General features: G+C 33.5%; 1 protein-coding gene across 7 annotated transcripts in view; it reads left to right on the top strand.

Moving 5' to 3' along the window:
* LOC147835144 (uncharacterized) overlaps positions 1-22,296 on the top strand; it is a 137,267-nt gene that overhangs the window by 46,487 nt on the left and 68,484 nt on the right. The window contains exon 1 of one of the 7 annotated variants that reach the window (XR_015501444.1): positions 3,227-3,415. The exons of the other annotated variants lie outside the window; for them this stretch is intronic. The gene's annotated coding sequence lies outside the window, so the exon portion shown is untranslated. Of the gene's footprint in view, positions 1-3,226; positions 3,416-22,296 lie in introns of those variants that run through there. 7 annotated transcript variants of the gene reach the window in all.

The following is a 22,296-nucleotide window of genomic DNA, read 5'->3' as shown; positions in this document are numbered from 1 at the left end:
TAATGTTAAGATTATTATTTATAAATATATAGCTCTCAAAAAAAAAAAAAAAACACAAAGGGAGCACTTAAACAACACAATGCAGCTCCAATTGTTTTTCCTTCCAATAATTCACTTGAAATTGTGGTTTTGCATTAATTTGTTGATAGACAGCTGGTGTAATAATTGAAATGCATGTTTATTATCTTAATTATAAGTGTAAATGCCTTTTTATTTGGCATTTATAATTTTAAAATGTTTATTTATAAATATATAGCGCTCCAAAAAGCAAAGGGAGCACTTAAACAACACAATGTAACTGTTCCAATTGTTCCCTGTATTATTTTGTGCAGTATGTATCAGAGCTACATGATTTGTATATATATTGCAATATGAATATAATTTCAGCAGATATCCTAACAGCTTCATTTGGAAACAATTTCTTCATGTAGATTGATAGTAGTGATTTTGCAATGCAGTGAATCATGAATAAAAAAATATTAAACACATTGCAAGCAAGAATAATTACCATAGAGCCGTGTAAAATGAAAAGTGCTTTATGGTTTATCAAACAGTATTCAGGTATGGAAATTGAATCATGAAATGTAAAATAACACTGTATAGTCTTCATCGTATTGATTTAGTAAAATTGTTGCCTGAACTCTCTTGAAATGCCTTTAAAACACATGAAAATGATCAACTTTGTCTTATTATTATTGTTATAATTTGCAGTGAATCCAAAAATCTCGTATTCTCAACTGTTTAGCTGATCAACCATAATCCCAACTCAACATATCCTGCGATGTGACTATTGCCGACACACACATTGCGATATCCATGCTGAAACGATACATTGTGCAGCTCTAGTAAATATATAGTATATTAAATTGCTCTATATTCAAATCCATTCATATGCACAGAATAAATAAATCATCCCAGTCAAATTTAAGATTAAATGTAAGATTGACTATTCAAGAGATACATTTGTTGCGGCTATTCTGATGCTATTTTTAAACCTTTATCAAATGTATATATTTGCAGTGCTTATTAATAACATTCACTATATGCTTTTTCAAATGCATCAAGCAACATATTTTTGCATAAAAGAGCTCTATTATATTTATTCTGCTCATATCTAGGAGAGCAACAAGAGAAACATTACCCTGCTGTCTATTCAAAGTGTGTGACTCTTCCTTTATCACTCTTTTTTTCCTCTCTCCTTCTCTCTTCCTTTCTGCTTTTTACGCCATTGATTTTTCTGCGTCCTGACAACAATGACATTGTCTTCTCACTTGGCTGATCTCTTTCCTTCCTTTGCCTTTGAATTTGCTCACTTTCTACTGTGGTTTTGTCCGTCCTTCACGTCTCTGCGTCAGATGGACAGCGAGTCCCGGTCATTTGAATAAGAACAGAGACACACGGGGAGCTTTAAACGTGCAATTTCACCGCTGACTTTACACAATTCTTTCAAGCCAAATGCAACCTGTATTCATTTAAAAACTGAAAGCATTAAAAATGATCCAACATTTTTTTTCGAAGGATATAGAATTGATTAATATAATATATAATAGTCTGTTTATTTGAATTCAGATGTTTTATTTGATATAGCTGTTCATTTAAGAAGTTATTAGAACATATGATTTGTTTTTTGTTATTATTTTAGAATTGTATTTTTGTTTTTTAAATTAAATTGTGTGTGTGTGTGTGTGTGTGTGTGTGTTTTGTAGATTTGAGCACTCAAATGTCAGAATCCTGAAAAAGACATTTATAAAGGATGAATAAATATTTTAAATGACGTTTTTACATGCATTTCTAAATGCTAAAGAGAATGTTTAATATCAGATATCACGACTTGCCATTGAACAACAGTTTTTAATAATCATTTTATGCATACACTGGGAAAAAATGATGTCTGCAAAATTGTTGCAAAAATGTATGTGTTGAATTTACACAAATTAAATGTAGCAGTTCAACTTAATTTGTTTGTTTAAATTCAGCCCAAATTATTTACAACCACAATCCAAGGAATCATCTTTGAATCATTTTAGAATTGATTCAAATAATATATAATAGTCGGTTTATTTTAATTTAGACATTTTGTTTGATATATCTGTTCCTTTAAAAAAATATTAGAACATTTGAATCATTTTTTATTTTATTTTACAATTGTATTTTTAAATTTACAGTTTTAAATTAAAATGTGCTTTTTTTCTAGATTTAAGCAAATAAGCTCAAATCGTGTTGTTAGAATCCTGAAAAAGATCATTTATAAAGGATGAAAATATATTTTAAATCACATTTTTACATTCATTTCTAAATACTGAAGATGTTTAATATCAGATATCCAGAATTGCCATTGAACAACAGTTTTTAATCATAATTTAATGCTCACGGTGTGTGTGTCTGTGTGTGTGTCTGTGTGTGTATGTGTGTGTGTGTGTGTGTGTGTGTCCATTTCTGCCGTCCTTGAAAGCACAGAAATGTTTTAAAGATAACAATAAAATAAATCATCACTCACTACCTTTGCAAATACAAATAAATTCTCTTCATATTTAATAAATTAATTTAATATATTTGCAGAACAAATTCATCAGTGTGATTATAATAATTAAAGCTTCCTCATTTTTTTAAGAAAAAGAAAGACCAAATCGTTATAATTGTTTAAAATCTAATTAAAGCTGTATTTTGTTTCTTTATTTAAATAAATAAAATCTTTTATTTCTTAATTTGCTCTGAAATAAAAGATTCATTGCGTTAACTACATATTTTAGAAAGGTAAGTGGTTGCAAACAATTTATAAGTGCTGAATTTAAACAGACAAATTAAGTTGAGCATTATGAAACGTAATTTGTTTGTTTAAATTCAACCCATGTCAATTTTTTGCAACCACTTACCTTAAAAATTTTTTTGTAAATCCAATGTCATCATTATTTTCAGTGTGCAACATGAAATATGAGGAAGCAAAAGAACAAAAAAAGTGCATAAATGAAGCATTTTAATGAATAATAATAATAAAAGATCCTTAACTTTGCATTAAAACGTATGATCGTTAAAAGAAATTAGAAATGAGGACCAAGCAGTTGCGTCTAACCAGGAAACGGGGAATGGAGAAGAAAAAAAAAATGCTGGCTAAGCTAAGCATTTCACACATGCAGCCGACAGAAGGTTCGATATGCATTGGATCGATGAATGAAAAGGCACAATGGCAAAATCGTACGGGCTTCTTTTCAAGCGCGTTTCCCCCCGCAGTCTGCAGCTCCACGGCAGGCAGAGAGCAAGGGTTACATCAAGGCTGCTCCGTGGACCGTGCAAACAAGTCTAGACCAATGACCTGCTGAATAGCTTCCCTTTGAAGAGCGCGCAAGTTCGGCCGGGATGAAGAGGAATTGAGGCGGGACCCTCTTTTGAGTGCGGAGCAGCCCGTGGCCGTTGGGAGGTAAGGGGGCATTGGAGAGCCGCAGCATCTGCTTCCATGGTTACTGGCCGGGGTATGGAGACCTCTCTATTGTGGAGAATCGGTTCTCATGCTCCCACCAAGGAAATGTCATGCATTTTAAGAGTCCGGGCAGTCCGGGACGCTCTTCTTCATCGGCCGGGGCACTTTTTTTTTCTCTTTTTTTTTCCCCCTCGTTCTCCTGACTGTAGTCAAGCGATAGCTAGCTTATAGAAGGAGACGGAAACCGAGGGAGGGGGAGATTATTTTGTCACATGATCGCAAATCATAATCGTATTTTATTTGGAGTAAGATATTGGGATGATTGGGTTTGTGAAGGGGGTGGTTGTGATGATGGATCGCCGTACCAAAAGGCCAAAGGTCAAGGTTTATATTGTGAAGTCGGGGGTGCTTTTGTTGTGTGGCGCTCGCATTTATGTCATTTGAGTTGATTGCTTTTGGTCGGATGCTGAGAACGATAGTTGTTGCTTTGTTGTGGTCTCGTTAACAGTTGATTTCAGTTAATTACGTTTTTCTTAATTTGTTTTGTAGGGTTGAAGGGATCGTTCAGCCAAACATTTAAATTCTGTCATCATTTACTCACCCTAAATTTGTAGTCATCGAACACAAAAGAAGATAGTTAGAAAAATGCTGGTAGTGACACTCATTCACTTATATAGTTTTTGTTTTACCTACTATGGAAGTCAATGCATTCCAGCATTCTTCAAAATGTCTTCTTTTGTGTTTGACTGAAGAAACTCAGATGGGTTTATTCAGTCAATTATGAGATCTTTTAAAATTTTGGGTGAACTCTCCCTTTGTTTGGACCTAATAAATAATCAGTATTTAGTCAGAGTCGATATGCACATGATATGATTTGGCTGTCAGATGTTGTGTTGAGGATGGATGAGGTTGTCTTCTGTACACACTGTACAAAACACTGGGTTCCACATGATCAATTTGTGTCGGGACAGCGTGAAGGAATTAGGTTAGTTTGTTTGTTTTTATAAGTCGATGTAACAAAATAATTAAGTTGTCAAGAATTGTGTTTTAGCTCATTTTAAATAACAGCAAACGTCTTTTTTTTTTAATTGTAGGTAGAAATTTAGTTTTGGAATATTTTACCCAAAACTGACATTTTAGTGATAATTTTACATCTTAATGAAAAATTTGTTTAATCGTTCTTATGTTGCACAGAAGGATAGCAAAATGTTCAAGCTGCTCTTTCATGCAAATGTTTGTAAAAAAATAATATTCAAGTTTGAGTCGTTCGCTTTTTGAGAGAACATTTGAAAATGCATATCACTGCTTTTGTGATAATCTTTAATAAATCATATGGAAAAAAGCAGCTTCATCATTCTGCTGAACATCTTTTATATTAAATCAAAAGGCAATGATTAGTTATTTCCCTTTTCCTCAAACTAAGCTCTTTGAGGGGGAATTTGAAAATGTATATCACTGCTTTGTGATGAAATCTTTGGAATCATATGGAGAAGAGCAGCTTGGTCATTCTGCTGAACATCTTTTACGTTAAAACAAAAGTCAATGACAATTTGTTTTCCCTTTGATTCCACTATGAATCTAAATGAGAACTGTGGCATTGTTCTAGACTCAATTACTGTATAATCCCATTATGAATAGTTGAGCTTGCTTTTTATGTTATAGTACACAGAAGAATAGCAGAATGTTCAAGCTGCTCTTCCATGAAAACATTTAATGAAAATGATTCAAATTTAAATCTTTTTCTATCATACCTAAGTTTTTTGAGGGGAAATTTAAAAAATACATATCACTGCTTTTGTGATGAAATCTTTGAGATCATATGGAATAGAGCAGCTTGGTCATTCTGCTGAACATCTTTTACATTATATCAAAAGTCAATGATTAATTTATTCCCCTTTTCTTCCTCAAACTATGCTTTTTGAGGGGAAATTTAAAAATGCATGTCACTGCTTTGTGATGAAATCTTTGGAATCATATGGAGAAGAGCAGCTTGGTCATTTTACTGAACACCTTTTATTTTAAATCAAAAGTCGATGACATTTTTTTTCTCAATTGCACTATAAATCTAAATGAGAACTATGGCGTTGTTCTAGACTCAATTATGAGGCCATTATTAATAGTTGAGCTTGTTTTTTATGTCATCGTACACAGAAGGATAGCAGAATGTTCAAGCTGCTCTTACATGCAAACATTTGTTAGAAATTTGTGTCTTTTCCTCAAACTACGTCTTTTGTGGGATTTGAAAATGCAAATCACTGCTTTTGTGAGTAAATCTTTGGGATCATGTGGAATAGAGCAGCTTGGTCATTCTGCTGAACATCTTATGTTAAATCAAAAGTCAATGATTCGTTTTTTTCTCTTTTCTTTCTCAAACTAAGCTTTTTCAGGGGAAATTTTTAAATGTATATCACTGCTTTTGTGATGATATCACAAAGAGCAGCTTGGTCATTCTACTGGGCATCTATTATGTTGAATCAAAAGTCGATGGCATTTTTTTTTCTTTGATTGCACTATAAATTTAAATGAGAACTGTGGCATTGTTCTAGACTCAATTACGATCTCATTATTATTAATAGTTGCGTTTGCTGCTTATGTTATCTTACCCAGAAGGATAGCAGAATGTTCAAGCTGCTCTTCCATGCAAACATTTGTTAAAAAAAAAAAGATTCAAATTTTTCATCTTTTCCTCAAACTAAGCTTTTTGAGGGAACATTTGAAAACTTTAGGATCTTTAGGATTATATGGAAAAGAGCAGCTTTGACTTTCTGCTAAACATCTTCTTTTTATTGCACTGGGGCTGAATAGTATATTGTTTGAGCATCCATATAGCAATGCATGTATCTGGAATAGTCTCATTGCAGGATAAAGATTAAAAGATAAAAATGTTATTAAATGTTATTATTTTAAAATTATTTATACAATGTTGACCATGTATTGTTACATTCGGTTGTTTACTTTCTGTATTTAGACTCTGCAGGTTATTTTTGGTTGTTATTTAATATAGTTAATGCAGATGCAATGCATAGAAAAAAGACTCGATCATCCCAGTAGATCAATATGAAGGTAATTTTCCAAACAACCATTTAAATCATCAGGTGATATTTTATACAGTATATATCGCAGCAAAACAGCATATCGTAATGTCATATTTTTCTGAAATTGTGCAGTCCCTTGATTGCACTATAAATCTAAATGAGAATCGTGAGGTTGTCAGATGCATTGTTGTGTACTCCATTACGATCCCATTAATAATAGTTGAGGTTTGTTTCTGTGCTGTTGTCCTAAAGCATGCGGGTCGGTTGGCTGTTTGTCTTTCGGTGGGGGTTGTGCTGGAACGCTGGATTTGGCCGTGCAGCTGACGCCTGCCCTCCCAGCGAGAACACAGAGGGTCCAGATGGCAGCGGGTCCGCCGAGGGTTCAGGGCAGAGGATTTGCCGGGGGATCGTGGGAAAGACTTAGGCTGAGTTCACCTGCTCATAGAGCGGCATCGGGATTAACAGCAGCCCAGATTTAACCCGCAGTCCCGAACACAAATAGATATAGTCAGAACTCTGGAAGATACATACGACTTAATCACCGTTTCAAATCGCGCTACCTGGATTTTCAGTTTCATGCATAAGGGTGAAGGAAAATTCCTCTCAATGAACGAGCCGTTTTGATCGAAGAGTTAAGTTTTTACTGTAAAATCAGATTAGTGATAGTAGTAGTAGTATCAGTATGTATACATTAGTAAGTTTTTTTTTTTTTTTCAGATTATAGATTTCTTTCTAGTATTTGAAGTTTAATTGAAATTATGTTTAAATGTACATCAATGAAATGACAACAATATCTTGTTTATTTTCCTTAAATTTCTTATAAATATGAAATAATTAAATTAGTATAGATTAATTGCATCATAAGTTTTTGTCATCATCTATGTGTGTGTGTGTGTGTACTGTGTATATTTATTATGTACTGTGTGTGTGTGTATGTGTGTATATATATATATATATATTTATATATATATATATATATTTATATATATATATATATATATTTATATATATATATATATATATATATATATATATATATATATAGTAGGGCTGTGCAATTAATCAAAATTCAATTTTGAATTTGGTTTTTAACGATTTTGAAAAACCATTAATCGAGATAAAGGATTATTGCATCATATACCGCTCCCTTTCCAGTTAAACACATTTGTTGCTCTTAAAAGCACGAAAGACTGCGTGCTTATTTGTGTGTGCGGCGCGCACACAGTCAGAAGCATTCGGTCAGCATTCAGTCTCATTCGCACAAAAATCTAAGGTCATTAACGTGAGCAATTTAATGGTCAAATAGGTGTCAAAACGTGATGTTTAGTGATTATTCATTTTTACCCTCATTTTTGTAATAAACAAACAAGTTGAGAATCAAAAGACATGTGAAAGAGAAACCATTAAAGTGACTGCGCGAAATATTCCTTCTGTCGCCTGTTATCAAACAACAAAAGGAGAAAATCCCTAACTGCTCTTGACTGAAGGACTTTTGTAGCTAAAGTGTTTTCTTACAGTGAAGATGCTTAAAGCACAGTTTGTTTAATATTTTATTCTATTGTATTTATATCTCTTTCCTTTGCAGGGTGGAAAAATAACTGTGTATATATTCAGTTGAAGTCAGAATTATTAGCCCTCCTGAATATTAGCAACCCATTTCTCCCCAATTTCACTTTAATGGAAAGAAGATTTTTTGAACAAAATAGTTTTAATCACTCATTTCTAATAACTGATTTCTTTTATCTTTGCTATGATGACAGTAAATAATATTTTACTAGATATTTTTCAAAATACAGGCATTCAGATTAAAGTGCAATTCAAAGGCTTAATTAGGGTAATTAGGCAGTTCATTGTATAACAGTAGTTTCTTCTGCAGACAATAAAACATATATTGCTTTAGGGGGCTAATAATATTGACCTTAAAATGGGTTTCAAAATATTTAAACCTGCTTTTATTCTAGCTAAAATAAAACAAATAAGCCTAGAAGAAAAAAATATTATAGGAAATACTGTTAAAATTCGTTGCCCTGTTAAACATCATTTGGGAGATATTTATTTAAAAACTGAGCGCTATTCAACCTTTATATAGTTTGAATATATAAGGTACTAATGGGGATGTTTTCAATTTATATGTTTAAGTTATAAATATTAGAATGAATAATAGATTGTTTGCTTTATTTTAATTTGTGTGTGTGTGTGTGTGTGTGTGTGTGTGTGTGTGTGTGTGTGTGTGTGTGTGTGTGTGTGTGTGTGTGTGTGTGTTCTCACAGATAAACTCACACAGAAGACAATCATTTTATTGTCATTAAGCCTCCTTCTGGCATACTTTGGAATGTGAACATGAATAACATTTAGTCATTAATTAAACTTTGTTAATGCCTTTGTAGAATTAATCTGGAAGCATCTGATTTACTCCGGTGCCCCTGTTTCCCCCCTAGTCCAAACACATGCGCTCTAGGTGAATTGGATGAACTAAATTAGCTGTAGTGTATGAGTGTTTGTGAATGTGAGTGTGTGGATGTTTTCAAGTAATGGGTTGCGGCTGGAAGGGCATCCGCTGCTTAAAACACATGCTGGAGTAGTTGGCGGTTCATTCCGCTGTGGTAACCCCTGATAAATAAGGAACTAAGCCGATGGAAAACGAATGAATGAAATACACAAATATTTACTCCAAAAATTGCAGCACATTTAAAATGAGTTGAAACAACACAATTCTTGAGGGTTTTTTTTATCACAACTTAACTTTTAATGTTTAATCTACTTCAATTTGTGACCTAATCGATTTGTGTTGGGACAACATGAAGGAATACTTTTGAGATGAAATCCTCATCCTCGTTTTTAAAGAGGTTTCATATTGCTCAATTATTCTTCTGTTCAATCATTCTGCTGAAGATTCTGACAGAAGTCTTATGTATTTGTAAAAACATGAGTGTGAGTAAAAGACAACGTATATTTTTTTTCAAGTGAGCTTCCCCTTTAAGAGCCAGACAACCCTGAAATGAACACGATTGCGCTATAAATCTAAATTACGTTCCTGTTATTGTCAGAAGCATTGTTCAATATTTAATTACAATCACGTTTCCAATATATAAACATGAGAAAAATCTGACACACCGTTAACAGCTTGTGCAAGATGTCTGCCGGCTGCTCCTTCAGAGGTTTGTTTTGTGATCAGCGAGAGCCGCACGCAAGCACTGAACAGATATATGAAGACGTGCCTCGTTTCTTCAGGGTTCTCTGTGGATCTTCAGTTGTTAGAGGTGGATCTTGGCATGCAGTCAGGAATTTGGGCCAAAAGGGATTTGAGGTGAAGACAGAGAGCGGTCTGTTAGCCGAGCCACGTGAGGACATTCATCTCTGTGTAGGACTCGGCCATATGATATAAATCTCAAATCACGATATAAAGTTGAAGTCAGAATTATTAGCCATCCTGAATTAATAGCCCCCCTGTATATTTGTTTCTGTTTAATGGAGAAAAGATTTTTCCAATACATTTAAACATAATAGTTTTAATAACTCATTTCTAATAACTGATTCATTTTATCTTTGTCATGATGACAGTACATAATATTTGACTAGATATTTTTAAAGATGCTTCTATACAGCTTAAAGTGACATTTAAAGGCTTAACTAGGTTAATTAGGCAAGTTAGGGTAATTAGGTAAGTCATTGTATATGAAAAAATAAATGAAATACTGTAAAAAAAAATTGTTAAAAATTGTAACTGTAATCTGAATCATCTAAAGCAAGTTTGGCATGCTGTCCCGGGAAAGAGCCCTGAGCTCATAAAATCCTCAAGCCCAGGGCTCCCTCCTGTTTGCAGGGGAGTTTGAGCTCAGGTAGGTCTTGAGAACTCCTCTGCTATTTATGGCTTATGACAAATTAGGTGAATTGACCAAACCAAATTAACACAATAGACGAGCTCTTAATTAGCAATATATCTCTCTCTAGCAATCCCTATGTTGCAAGTCTTTGGAATGTGGGAGGAAACTGGAGAACCTGTGGGAAAGAACGTGTAAACTCTGCACAGATGTGTCAACTGGCCTGTTAGAGACTTGGACCAGTGACGTTCTTGCTGTGAGGCAACAGTGCTAATCACTGGGTCGCTGTGCCGCCTTATTGAGGAAAAGAAAGGAGGAGTAGGAGTGAAAGGGGAGATTTTTCAAGCCGAAGATGACTGAGGTAAAGAACCTGGTTATTTATAATGAGTTAGGAATCATCCAATTAGTGAATCGTGTTGGCTAATGCTGGACCAGCAGCAGTCAATCACAAGCATGTGATGATCCTCTCAAAATTAGCTTATAAATGAACTTAACTTTTGGGTTTAACTGCATCAAGATATAGTAGTTTTTTTGCCAATTCAGTCAATTAATAGTTTTTTACATTGATCACACGGCAATGACTTTTTAATTTTTGTACTTTTTTAACGATATACTTGAAAATTAACTGATTCATATGTGTTAAAATACATATTAATGTATTAAAGCACTTTGAAAAAAATGAAGGATTACAGGCACAACTTAAAATATGGCATAAACAATGCAATTGGAAGATTGCAAATTTATCCCCGCATCCCCATAATGGTGTTTAATATTGCGCTCATATAAATTATGAAGTTGTCGCCTATTGGCTAGTGGTTAAATGCGACCTTGGTTCGATTCCTGGCTTTGCTGACCCTTTCCCTCTCTCTGCTCCCAATACTTTCCTGCCTGTATCCTCCAATGTCCTCTCTAATTAAAGGTGAAAAAAACTTTTAGAAAATAATTATATATATAAATTATGTAAAAGTATTACCCTAAACAACACTTGGGATTATTGCATAATTCAACATTGATTATTGATTATTCAACACATTTTTAACCTAATAGTTTGAATAACTCCGCTGTAAGAACTCATTTCTTTTATCTTTGCCATGATGGCAGTACATAATATTGTACTGGCTATTTTGCAAGATACTAGTATTCAGCTTAAAGTGACATTTAAAGACTTAACTGCGTTATGTTAACTAGATAATTTAGGATAATTAGGCAAGTCATTGGACAACAAACTCTTAATACAGGGTGTCTTAAAAAGTATTGAAAGTTGATAAATCAATTATGAGAATTAAGGCCCCTAAAATTTATTTTAAAAAGTCTTAATCACATTTTTAAAAGTTCTTAAATTTTGTACATTTTGTTTTCCAAAGTGTTTGACTCCAAAAAAACACATAAATATATTTATTTTCAGCCAGATATTAACAATGATGTGCTCGATGCGCGCAATTGGTTTGGGCTGGGGTGCATCCAGCTAAGCTCCTCCATCCGGTTGATGTCACGTAATTTGCGACAAATACTAAACTAAAACCAAAAGAAACAAGACTTTCTCAAGAAAAAAAATATTACAGTAACTACTATGGAAATTTCCTCTGTCCATTAAAATTCACTTGGGAAATATTTCACAAAGAAAAAAAAGGAATGCTAATAGTTTTGATATCGTTATATTGCACAGGCCTACCTCTGTGTGTTTGGTCCAAGTCCCTTATGCTTCATAAAAGCAGCTAAAGGCAGGAGCCGTGACGGGGCGTTTGCCTGCTGACAGCACAGGGGCATCATGGGTCAGACTCGAGAGCTCTCCAGCAGCTGAGAGATCAAACACATCCACACGATGCTGAGTAATGATGGAGCGCTCCACTTACACTTTCAACTCAGGGAATGTTTAAGAAGCCTCTCTTGAGCCATGGCGAACAGGCGTTGGGTTTGTTTGACTTCAGCCGTAGTTGATGACTCCGTTCTGGCTTTCACTGTCAAGAAAGTTTGTTGACATTAATCTGTGCGGGGACATTAACATTTGGTTCTTTTTAAGACTGCATTCCTCTTGTTGGAGTCAAGCCGGAGTTTGTGTTGAGCGTGGCTCCACAAGAGTGTTATAACCAGCCTCCACGTGGACTGTTTCCAGCAATAAGCAATTTGTCTGTCCGCACCGCAGGCTGGTGCAAAACTCTGAAATGAAGGATTGGCTGTCTTTAGGTTTGGGGGAATTTCAGTTGAATTGGCGACTAAACTTTGAAAAAGAAAAGGAATTTGGGACCCAGGAACACAAATTGTTCAAGTCTTATATTATGCCAATAATCATTTGTATATTAGGTAAATAACCTGTTGTATAAAGACATATGCTTTGCTAAGAACTTTATTTTTACAACTTGAAAGGTGATTTTCTCACTATTTAATTTTTTAGTTGTATCTCATCCTATCCTAACCATACATCAATTTATCCAGCCTTTAGGTGTTTAATAATCTCAACCTTCCAGAATGGACCCTTACCACTGTTTTTTCTTCTTCTTTCTGTCTGTCATTTGCTGTCTTTGTAATATTCCTAAATCTTTCTATCCATCACTCAGTCCATCCATCACCCAATCTATTCTTTATATATCCATCCATTGTTCAATCGATTAATCCATCCATCCATCTACTGATTGTTCAATCTTTTCATCAGTCCATCGTTTATTCATCTATCCATTGCTCAAACTATTTATACATCATCCATCTTTCATTCTTTTCATCCATCAATCCATCCATCCATTTATTGCTCAGTCCATCCATTGGTCAAATTATTCATCCTTACAACCATTTATCCATCGTTCAGTTTTTTCATCCATCCATCCATCCATCCATCCATCCATCCATTCCTGAATCTGTTTTTCCATAGATCCATTCATTGCTCAATCCATTCATCCATCTATCCATCCATCCATCGTTCAATCTCTTCATCCATCCATCGCTTAGTCCATCCATCCAACACTCAAACTATTTATCCATACAGGATACATCGCTCATTCCTTTCATTCAACCATCCATCCATCTATCCATCCATCCATCCATCCATCCATCATCCACCCATCGCTCAATCCATCCATTGCTCAAACTATTCATCCTTACATCCATCCATCGTTTAATATTTTCCTCCATCCATCCATAGCTTAATCCAGTCATTGCTGAATCTATTCATTTATACATCTGTCCATCGGTCAATCTATTCATCCATCCATCCCTCGTTCAATCTTTTCATCCATCCATCCTTCATCCATTTATCCTGCCATCCAACGCTCAAACTAGTCATCCATCTAGCATCCATCCACCCCTTAATCAATCCATTGCTCAAACTATTTATCCTTCTATCCATCCATCCTACATCGCTCAAACTATTCATCCATCGTTCAATCCATTCATTGCTCAAACTAGCCATCCATCCATCCATTTTTTCTATTCTTCTTTCTGTTGTTCTACTGTAGTCATGAGGTTATATGTAATGTTCTGTTGTACTGTCATTCTCTCTGTTAATATATTTATCATATCAGTCTGTTGGTCTGACTGTCTACATATCATAATGTCCTTCATTTTATATATATATATATATATATATATATATATATATATATATATATATATATATATATATATATAAAAACACAAATTGTTCTATCCATCTATTGTCCTGTCATTCCCATTCCATCATTCATACTGTCATTGTTTCTATTCTGTATTTCTAACTTTTTTAAAAAACTTAAAAGCCAGTGTTCAATGATTGTCTGGCACTCTTTGGTTTTTCTGGGACAATATTTGTTAGACTCATTTACTGTAGTTCCAGAATTCTTCCTGTTTCCTACCTCTAACTCAAATTCAGTGTACATTGAGTAACTGTATTATTTGGTTTAATTCCCAAAAGAGCGCAATCCAGTTAGAACATATTTACTATAGATTGTTTTCCTAATATGCAATAACATCATATTGGGTGTTCAGTTGATAACCAGACCTTTGTTTTCATTGTTGCCTTTGCTTTATTCAGACAGAATCTAGTTTATAAACAAATAACACAATCAAGTGTTACAGTGCTTTTGTGGTCCTCTTTGTAGTTGAGGTGTATTTGTATTTTAAATGCTTAAAGATATGCTGCTTTTAGTTATACATTTTAGCAATACATGTCATGTAATATGGTCTTCAAATTCACATTGGCAGCATTTAACGACGTAATCTGTACCCGAGGAGATCATTTTCATAACCGTTTATGTTGTTGTTTTGATGCAAAAAAAAGCTACATTTTGTGTATCGCTGTTACAGATGGTAAGGACAAAAAACTAGTATTAACATGAAAAATATAGTTTTCTTATCTTGTGTTGCAGTGATGCGTCGCATGTAGTTAGAACATGGTGTAAAGGTGAATGTGTTTAACTCCAAGCTTAAATGCTAAAGTATAAGTGCCTCAGCCTTTGGGAAGAGGACCATTGCAATGGTATGTAACTCCTTTAGGATCATTGTTCCCAACAAAATGGCCCCCCAGGGTATATGACACTTTTTTCAAAGGCCTCTCATGAGGGGTTTAACGGGTTAACGGCAAACAAAAGAAACGGAGAACATGTAACACAGCAGGGGGGCCTGTGGAAACTCCAGGCAGCCATAATCTCGACCCAGCCGCTTCCTGTTTGCTTTACCCAGAATCGGGAATCTGTCACAGGGCTCAATTCGAGTTGGCAGCCACATGTTGACTTTCCAGGCATATTTTGATGTGCACAGTTCTGAGGATTTAATTAGCTTGAGCTACTTTTCAGCCTTTGTGCCTAAATGTTTCTGAACGACAAAAACATCTTAAGCGGATATGGTTCACAAATTGAAGGCACAATGATGTTTTTGGTATTCATACTGAGTGCATTTATAGCACATTTAAAGTACATTTATACTTTATAAGAGTTTGTTTCAAGGAACAGTTCACATAGAAATGTAAACTTCTGTCATGTTGTTTCTTTCCTCCATTTAGCATCAAATAGGCCTGTCAAGAAAAGAAATACGAGGAAAAAGTGCATGAATCTAATACTTAAGTTGGTTTGTTATTTTAACAGTCCTCTGATCTCAATGTTAAGTGCTATTTGATTAAATTCTCATTCATGCAATGTAGAAAGTTTACTTTGAACATTGTTCACTTAGAATAATAAGTTACTTTACTGGTTTCTTTGAATTTTACAATCTATAATTATGTGTTTGAGAACATTTTTGCTTTTATTATGTATGCTATTGGTGACATTTCTTCCAAACTTACAATAAAAAAAATGTTCTTTAGCGCAGGGGTTCCCAAACAAGCAGCCCGCGACCCTCAAAATTACAATGCCAGTGACTCGCGACCCCCAATATCCTCTGAGGTGGTTATAAATATATAAACCTTGCACACAACGGTGCACACATACCAATAGGTCCAAGTCTATACATCATTTAATTTTGAAGAACGCCACTCAGAGATCATCCTCCAAGTTCAGCTGTGGCCGGTATTTATTTTTTATGTACCTGAATGCTGTAAAGGTGTCAGAAAGTTTAACCTGGTGACATAAAATCAGTGTTTTGTGGCTTCAATATATCGTAATTTCCTCTGGGTCATTTTAATAGTTTAGGTAAAGCGATATATTTGGAGCCGATATCGAGTACCGATTTCTTGTCATGATGATCGGCAGATACAAAGTACCGATTCTGATGCTTCAAGCTTTATATAACTTTGCCATTGCATAAAGCACATTTTCCCATATAAGTGGAGATCTGTCCTTTACTAAGAGAATAAATAACGGATGTTGCATATAAGCCTTTAAACACGTCTCTTATTGCCATTTAGTGTAGACACGTCATGGTCAGAATCAGCTTCACAGAAATAATACATCAGACAGATAAAACATTTGAAAAATGACTAACAATGCAATTTGGAAATACTGCAATTGGAAGAAGAATACAAGATGACTCCATGAAGAAAAAGTTTGAAGCGCATATTTGATGCATGTAAAGTTATATGGATCTTCCTCTGCTTGTAATCTCGTAAATGAACACTTGCGATTGGTGACCGGTAGACCCACACGAAATCTGCACTCCATAGATTTTCACCCCATCGTTGATTCTATTTATTTACTTTTGTAAATGTGTGCAAATGTATATTTATTCAGTTTTAAAATTAATTACAGTAATATTATTGACTATTTGATTTATTTATAATACAGTTGCTAAAGTAATATTTTCCGCCATTTAGTAAAGATATTTTACGAGACTTGCTTTGTTTACTAACTAAAGTGGATTTAATTAGATTTGCATTGTAAACATTAAATAAAAGTTAAAAAGGTATTATATTTTATTTCATATATTAAGGTTTTAGTTATGAGACTCCCCAAATCATTCGCATAAAAACACAATTCTGTGCAGAAATAAAAAAAAATGTCTGCAGATTCCGTCGGGCCCTAGTGATCGGCCAGATTAAGAGGGTACGATCGAGTCATAGAATGTGATTATCTGCCGATACCGATCTCCGGCCGATCAATCAAAGCATGCCTAAAGGAATATTATTAGACCTTTAGAAATTAGATCGTTTGTTACTTAAATCCTAAGTATCCCTGGATTCTGTAGCTGTATTTATATTTGAATGGTCAATAGTCAGTCATATGGATTGGGGCTGCACAATATATCGTTTCATCATCGGTATCGCAATGTGTGCATCGGCAATAGTCACATTGCAATATATGCAATGTTAAGTCTGAATTATAGTTGACCAGGAGCCACAGAACACATCTGGTTTGTAGAGTCACTGCTAAGTTTACCCATAATAGAGTGAAGGTTTATCATTTGCATGTGCTTTTAAGTACTTTGACAAGAAAGTTTGGGTATGAAGTGTATAATGTTTGGTGGTGTGACAGGTTAATTTTATTTATTTATTTATACGATTTAATATGATGCAAAAAACTTTTTTGTCAGGTTTCAAGTCCATATATATATATATATATATATATATATATATATATATATATATATATATATATATATATATATATATATATATGGGTCAGTGACAAAACAGGTTTGGCAAGATGGGAAATTTAAAAATCTTTTACAAAGTTGATTTAAAAGCATCCGTCAGATATTTTAAAATGTACAGATTGTATTCATGTTGATTTTATGTAATTAAAAATAACATTTACACCATTTTTTACAGACATTAAGACTGAATGCAACTGAAAATGTCAAATGGTGTAACTGCCAAAAATTGTGAAATATTAAAAAATGTACTCCTCCTAGATGATATGCAAGTGTACACACTGAAATAAATACTTCATTTTAAAATACCACAATAACATTTATTGTATTCGCATTATCTCTAAATGTACATTTTAATGAGTTTTTGCAATATTCGGCCAGACACATGCTAAAAACACTTCTGGTTTCTAAATAATCTTTGACAAATTATGTAAAAAATGTTAAAAACTATTTTATTACACTAAACTAAGTGTTTTAATTTTAATTTCACATTATTTCCATGTACATAATTATATTTTTATGTAAAATACTGGTTACACCAATTGACAAAAACCAGTTACACCACCTGACAGTGTTGCTTCTACAGCCAAAGATTTTGAAATTGACAATTAAAATCAATTCAAATTAAGAATGATAGTCAACAATTTCAGTGGGATTGTCATTGACAAATGTGTTTAGAACAATGAAACCAGGTTGCTGAACTTTAATACACCAAGTAATAACATCCTTTACATTAAATGTGTGGCCCTCATCAATAGAATATTAGCAAACTAAAGAAACATGTTTAACATTTAACACCTTTTCCATCACTGTTTCTTTTCAGTTGGCTTAATTAAAATAAAAATAAGTAGATGATATTAGAAAAAAATCCACTATTTTACTTTTAAGCTATTTAGAAACAATTTGCCAAACACTGTACGTAAATCACTAGTACGTAAGAACTGCTGCTTACTCGTTGTTGCCTTGGTGCTGGGATTAAAGGCCAATTTTTGTAAGCATACACGACTGACTGACAACAAATAATTTCATGAGTGTATCCACAACTTATCCACAAACTATTTATTTTATACAGTTAACTTCAGAATTATGCAGAATTATTATTAGTCCCCCTGAGCTATTAGCTCCCCTGTTATTTTTTCCCCAATTTCGGTTTAACAGAGAGAAGATTTTTTCAACACATTTTCAACACATAATAGTTTTAATAACTCATCTCTAATAACTGATTTATTTTCTCTTTGCCATGATGACAGTAAATAATATTAGACTAGATATTCTTCAAGACACTTCTATACAGCTTAAAGTAGCATTTAAAGGCTTAATTAGGTTAACTAGGCAGGTTAGAGTAATTAGATAAGTTATTGTATATCCATGGTTTGTTCTGTAGACTATCGCGGGGAAAAAGCTTAAAAGGGCCAATAATTTTTACCTCAAAATGGCTTTTAAAAATTGCTTTTATTCTAGCCTAAGTAAAACAAATAAGACTTTCTCCAGAAGAAAATTTTTTATCAGACATGCTGTAAAAAAACCCAAACAAAACTGATTTCAACTGCAATTCATTTGTTTAGCAACTTCTGACTTGTTCTTCACAACTTTTCATCATTAAAGTTCCTCCGAGTCACCTCCAGTTGTTAATAATAATAGTACAACAGCAAGCGCATCAAGTATGAAAACCTCCAAAACTTAAGGCTGTGTGCACTCAGTCTATAGAGGCTTGTCAACCTTGTTTCATTTCCCATGTAAATTTTTTCTTTTATTTAAAAAAGAAATTCCCAAGTGCTCTTTAACAGAGAGAATATTATTGTCAACACATTTCTAAACAAAATAGTTTAAATGACTAAATTCTAATAACTGATTTCTTCCGTAATCTTTGCCATGATGACAGCACATAATATTTGACTAGATAATTTGTAAGACATTAGTATTCAGCCTAAAGTGACATTTAAAAATGTAATTAGGTTAATTAGGCAAGTAAGATCTATTGGCCAAGTCATTGGGTAACTGTGGTTTGTTCTGTATTTAAGAAGGCTAACAATATTGACCTTAAAAACTGCTTAAACATTTTAAAAACTGCTTTTATTCTATCCAAACTAAAAGAAATAAGACTTTCTCAAGAAGAAAAAAAATACTTACAACATTTCAAAGGAGGGTGATACAGTGGCTAATGTGGTTAGCACAGTTGTCTCACAGCAACAAGGTTGCTGGTTTGAGTCCAAGATGGACCAGGATGGCTTACTGTGTGGAGTTGACATGGGTTTCCTCTGGGAGCTCCAGTTTCCCCCACAGTCCAAAGACTTGCGGTATAGGTGAATTAGAAAAACTAAATTGACTGTAGTGTATGAATGTGTGTGTGAATGAGAGAGTGTGTACATTATATTGTGTGAATATAAACATGGATTAACATAAACAAAAAAAAAAATTTATGTTGTGCAGTAAAATAATTTTATCCTATGTTTACAAAGCTTTAATAGTAAGGTTGTGGATTAAGCACCTATTTCTCAAACAAAAATAAATAAATAATCTACACTATGAACACAAATAGTAGTTTAATTTATGTCGCATTTTTGATCAGCATCATGAACTAATGATATTTGACTAAATTGACCCCTGACAGAAAGACTCCTGCTATATGAGTCAAATGGTGTAACCAGTTACACCCCTTGACATTTCAACTTAAAATGAAATTTGACAGGCATTATCAATAACATCTATGTAAGCACATGGGCTTGGTGGGAATATTTCAAATTTAACTTTTAAATATAATACTTATTTTTATAATTATGAACAATTATCAGTGCATTTCTGGGGTCTTACCATTTGACATGCATATCTAAGAATAGCTGACCATACCTTAAAAAGGTCAAAGTATCTCACATTTTAAAAAGAGTTACTAACCTTTGCATGCAGCAATTAGTCTTATCAAGAGTTCTTCTCTGTGATTCAATTTCCTGTCTAACTGTCTTGTGCACAATATTAACAAAATGGCTCAATAAATGGTGGTTACACCATCTTGACATTTCAGAAATTTGAGGTGACAGAAAAAATTCCCCAAATGAATTATAATATTTAAAACAATTGTGCTATATTTACCTTTATTTACTATTAAATATGTCTAATGTAAAATTATGCCAGACTAGCCGATACAATGTTTCATTGAGGCTTTCACATTTTTTAAACAAGGTAAACTATTTGGTACCAATTTTTTTTGGTTACACCACATTGACATTCTTGCAATAATCCCCTAAAAATTTTCTTAAAATGGATTAAAACCAAAAAATTAAACTTGGTCCTCAAAATAGAGAATGTATGCAAGTAATTTGCTTATTTATTTTGAAACTGTAACCTACTTGAATTTATTTAAAAGACATGGACACAAAAAAATGAGCGTCACGTCATTGACCCATATATATATATATATATATATATGTATATATGTATATATATATATATATATATATATATATATATATATATATATATATATATATATATATATGTATATATATATATTTATATATATATGTGTGTGTATGTGTATATATACATATATGTGTATGTATGTATATATATATATATATATATATATATATATATATATATATATATATATATATATATATATATATATACATATATATTATAATACTAATTTTAAATCGTTTCTTCTGAAGGCAAAAACAAAACCATAATTTGACGTGATCTACAAGAATTCTTAGATATTTGAACTAAAAAACGAGACAAAGCAAAGGAAGAAAAATATATATTTTCGCATTGTGATTATTTAATTTCTATACAAAAAAAACGTCAAACAGTGCAATTCAAACATCGTCTTTTGAAACTGTATTCATATTGCAATATTTAATGCATAAAAATAAATATTGCTATAACAATAAACAATTAAACAATATACTCTACCCTTTTATGTTCAAAAGAAAATGAGTGCAAAGATAAGAGTCAAAGTGTCTCTGCTAATTAAAGAGATGATGCTGATTGGCTTGTGTGTCCGCACATCATCCCATTGACTTATTGTAAAAGTGCCACTAAAACTGTCTGATTATCTAAACTCTCTCATTTCATAGGGCTCGTTCAATGATCGTCAATGCCCTGCCAGGCTAATAATCAGTGATCATATCGTTTAGACTGTCATGTTCACAAAGTTTGCTATTCGTCAAAGAAATTAGTTTACTCCTTGTATGCAAATGTGCACTCCGTCTCACTCTCTTTGTTTACTCAGAGGTGCACAAGAAATGCAAAACAATTTTGGTTCAGCAATTTCCTGCGCGGTGCAGGGGTGAATCATAATTATGCCTTTCCATATCATTCCTGCTGTGCCCTTTCAGCGTTCTGCTGAATCAGCAATGGATCAGGCAGTGGAAAATGCCGTGATTTCCATGCTTAACGCTTTTTATCACGGTTGCAGAAAAAAAAGGAGTTTAAGAACAGGACACAGGCGATGCTTTGCAAGTCTGTATTTTAACGCAGTCCATGTAATTGTATAAATTTCACCCAGTTAAGTTTGTTTGACAGACTGCGGCTAAACTGGAGCGTTATACTTTTTGCTTGCAGATGATGTAAGAGAGGTCAGAGAGCAGGACTCAATAAAACATCCTCTTCATGGTCATTTCACAAGCATGGGATTTAATATATTCCACTTGATTGGGAAGTCTTACTTTTTGCCGGCCTCTATAATTGTGGATGATTGCTGCAAATGAGTCTTAAGTGTGTATTTCAAGTGTGTCTTTTTTTTTGTCTGAGGTCTCTTGTCTGGTCTGCAGGGTATTTTCTGAGACAACAAAAGCCTTAGAGAGAAAAGACTTAGAGAGAAATATTGAAGGAAGGTGCCCAGAAAAGACAGGAAGGCAGGTTAAAATGACTGTCTTAAATTCTCCAGTGCTGTCATATTGTGAAGCTGGAAACATTTGTTAACCCGTAAGCAAACATTTAGTCATGTTTTTATAATTTTCAGATGTGCTATATGCAGAATGCTACATTTGTACAGAAGTTTACAGTTTTCAGGTGGTAATTCCCAGAAATTTGCAGA

This window comes from Danio rerio, chromosome 10 (genome assembly GCF_052040795.2).
Source record: "Danio rerio strain M-AB ecotype USA chromosome 10, GRCz13ab, whole genome shotgun sequence".
In the NCBI taxonomy this organism is placed as follows: Eukaryota; Metazoa; Chordata; class Actinopteri; order Cypriniformes; family Danionidae; genus Danio; species Danio rerio.
Note: the sequence above shows the minus strand (reverse complement) of the source record. Positions and strands in the feature narration are given on the sequence as shown.